Source organism: Sus scrofa, chromosome Y (assembly GCF_054392235.1).
Source record: "Sus scrofa isolate SSC_HxYL_T2T_F1_AM1 chromosome Y, Sscrofa_HxYL_maternal_Yorkshire_Landrace_v2.0, whole genome shotgun sequence".
Lineage (NCBI taxonomy): Eukaryota > Metazoa > Chordata > Mammalia > Artiodactyla > Suidae > Sus > Sus scrofa.
Genome location: NC_139402.1, coordinates 13,310,602 through 13,313,862, shown reverse-complemented (window position 1 = coordinate 13,313,862; position 3,261 = coordinate 13,310,602). Strand labels below are relative to the sequence as shown.

The following is a 3,261-nucleotide window of genomic DNA, read 5'->3' as shown; positions in this document are numbered from 1 at the left end:
CACCAAATGTGTATGTTTATAATAGGGAATTTATGTTTACTTCTGGGATGAAATGGATTTATTTATGTGATGGGTTTTCTTATTTATTAAAAAGATTCCATTGGAATGGGATTTTGCTGACCTCACTTTTGTTAGGGGGGTTACTGTTTAAGTAAGGAGCTCATATTTTATGTTAACTGGACCAATTTCATAGGAAAGTAAGCACTGACTGAAGGTTAGGCTCCGATTGCTAGGAGACCTGTCATCTGACAGCTACTTAGCTTAGCAACCATTGTGATGCATGGGCGATTTTATCTCTGTAGGCTTACCAAAGCAGCATTTAAAACTGCAGAGTTCAAAAGGCATGCTGTTGAGAAGAGTAGCTGCAGAGAAACTAATCTGAGATGGCACATGCTCCTTCAGAAATTCAACCTGTGTCTCCTAAAGATGCACCAACTGGTTCAGAATCCTCCATTACATCTCCAAGGTGTGATAACTCAATCACTGGGGACTTGGACTTGAGGTCTCAGATTGAAGAAACGGCTTTTCGGGCTTTGTCTGAAGGCTCCCTGATAAAAAAGCCATGTCGCACATTGTGTGCCTCTGAACCAGATGAAGACGATGATTTTCTTCCTCTGCCCTTTCCCAGAAAACTTTGGAAAACTGCTGAAAGTGATCACTTTAAGTCCACTTGGTGGGAAGCAAATGGAACCTTGATAGTGATTAATGAAGAACGCGTCAAGAAAGAAGTTCTGGAGAGAAAGGGTCCGTTCAGAATATTTGAAACTGAGAGTATGAAAAGCTGAGTTTGACAGCTTAACCCCTATGCATTTAATAAGTTGCAAAGGAATTTTCAAAGATGTGCCTCACTAGCTGACTTTCTGGCAGAAGAAAATGAAGTCTGTGCTTGGATCATGGCATTAAGAAATTTCCAGTTACTACTTATAGAGGGAGTGTATAAGATTTTCTTTGGACATGTGCAAATATGTTCATCCATATAGGGTCAAAGTAGACCTTGAAAGTGGGATGAAGTACTGTTCCATTTTTATTATGATGATTATTTTTTGTCTTTTTGCCATTTCCTGAGCCACTCCCATGGCATATGGTGGTTCCCAGGCCAGGGGTTGAATTGGAGCTATAGCCCCCGTCCTACGCCAGAGTCACAGCAACGTGGGATCCAAGCCACATCTACAAAGTACACCATAGCTCACGGCAACACCAGATCCTTAACCCACTGAGCAAGGCCAGGAATCAAACCCGCAAACCCATGGTTCCAAGGCGGATGCGTTAACCACTGTGCCACGACAGGAACATCCATGCTCAACATTTTTAAATTGAGGATGGCTTGGTCATAAAATATTTGGGATGATAAATCATTGACCTAGCCTCCTTGAGGCTTGTCAATGAACCTCAAAAAATGCAGGCCACAGAGCCTAATACTATTAATGTAAATATACCAGACATTTTTCCTTGAGGGCAATAGTTGGCTGTGACCACTAAGAACATTTTTGAAAATATTAGCAATGGACGTGTATTGTCTCATATTAACTCCATATGATGCAAAGAGTCAGATATTATGGTTTCTGTCTCCTCGTCTCCTTGTTTCAAATACCATTAAATAAATTTCTCCTTGGTTTTAGCTGCAGTTCTACCATAATCCAAACTTTAAATGAGGCTGTCCTCAACTGTTGGTAAGGAGGAAAAGAAGAGTCACGTATAAAAATGTTTCTCCAGTATCGGCTTCTTTACTTCAAGGTTGCAGCAAGAAGCACTCTAGAACAGGGCGTACGGTGGATAATCATAATTCTGATTTTGAAGCAGAAACTCGTGGAGAAAATGCATTTTCAACCTCCACAAATTTACATGTGCCTTTAGTAAGAAGGCCTTCTACCAGCCAGAGAATTTCTAATACAACTACCCCCGTGAGAAGTGACGTTTCTTCTACATCATCAGCATCAGCCAGACCACAGGACAAACTGTTGTGGCTCAACATGCTACTTTAAATCAGTTGACCACGTTTCATACGCAGTCACAAAGCAGCTACTCTCCAGCAAGTGGCCACCTTGTGAATTTCATTACAACTACCACTTCCATGTCTCAGTACCACCTTATTTCTCCCTTCCCGAGTGGTTATTTTGGAATGACGGTGAAGCCGTCCCCTTTTCCAACCAGATATCAGAATATACCACCAAGAGAGGGCCCTTTGTCTAACCCTCAACCAACCAACCATCCGTGGTTCCCATTGCCAATGGCCACTGATACCTCTGCTGCCTCTCTCTCAAGGCCAACACCTCCATCCTCTTCATTATTTGAACACCATCCTAATTTTGACCTATCAACGGTCTATAGATTCTGCAGGATAGTGAAGATGAACATTTATGCTTGCAAATGTCAACAATTTCCTGCAATTCCTTTATTTCAAAAATAAACATATATGTTCATCTTCATAGTTGCAATTACTTCATTTATGAAACAATTAAGGGCTGTGTTTCTTTTTCTAAAATGATGTTTATTTTTTCTATCATAGCTTGTTTCCCATGTTCTGTCAAGTTTCTACTGTTGAGCAAAGTGACCCAGGCACAAACCACCCCAACCACCCAAGACCCACACCCATACACGTACGTATCCTTTTTTTTTTCACATAACCCTCCGTTGTGCTCCATCAAAAGTGACTAGATGTAGTTCCCATTGATTTACAGCATGATCTCATTGCATACCCACTCCACATGCAATACTTTGCACCTTTTCTAACCCCCGATTTCCAGTCCATCACAATCCTGCCGCCTCCCCTTTGGCAACCCAAACACTGTTGTCCACATTCATGAGTTTCGTTCAGGTGGAAAGTTCCACTTGTGCCATCTGTTACAGTCCACACATATGTGATATCGTATTGTATTCGCCTTCCTCTTTCTGAGTAACTTCACTTAGCATGATCTTCTCTAATTCCAGCCATGTTGCTGCAAATGGCATTACTTTGTTCTTTTTTATGGCTGAGTCGGGGTTCCATTGTGTGTATGTGTGTGTATATGGAACACATACACACCACATCTTAGTCCAATCTTCTCAATGGACATTTAGGTTATTTCCCTGTCTTGGCTCTTGTGGACAGTGATGCAATGAACATACATGTGCTTGTGTCTTTTTCAAGGGACGTTTTTTTCCAGCTGTATGCCCAAGAGTGGGATTTCTGGGTCGGTCAGGTACTAGTTCTATACTTACTTTTCTGAAGTATTTCCATGGTGGTTTCCATAATGGTTGTAACAATTGACATTCCTTTCATCA

At 41.4% G+C, this 3,261-nt stretch overlaps 1 pseudogene; it reads left to right on the top strand.

Annotated features, from left to right (window-relative positions):
* The first annotated feature begins 383 nt into the window (after positions 1 to 383).
* Positions 384 to 2,407, top strand: LOC146394376 (heat shock transcription factor, Y-linked-like; annotated as a pseudogene).
* Positions 2,408 to 3,261: the final 854 nt, after the last annotated feature.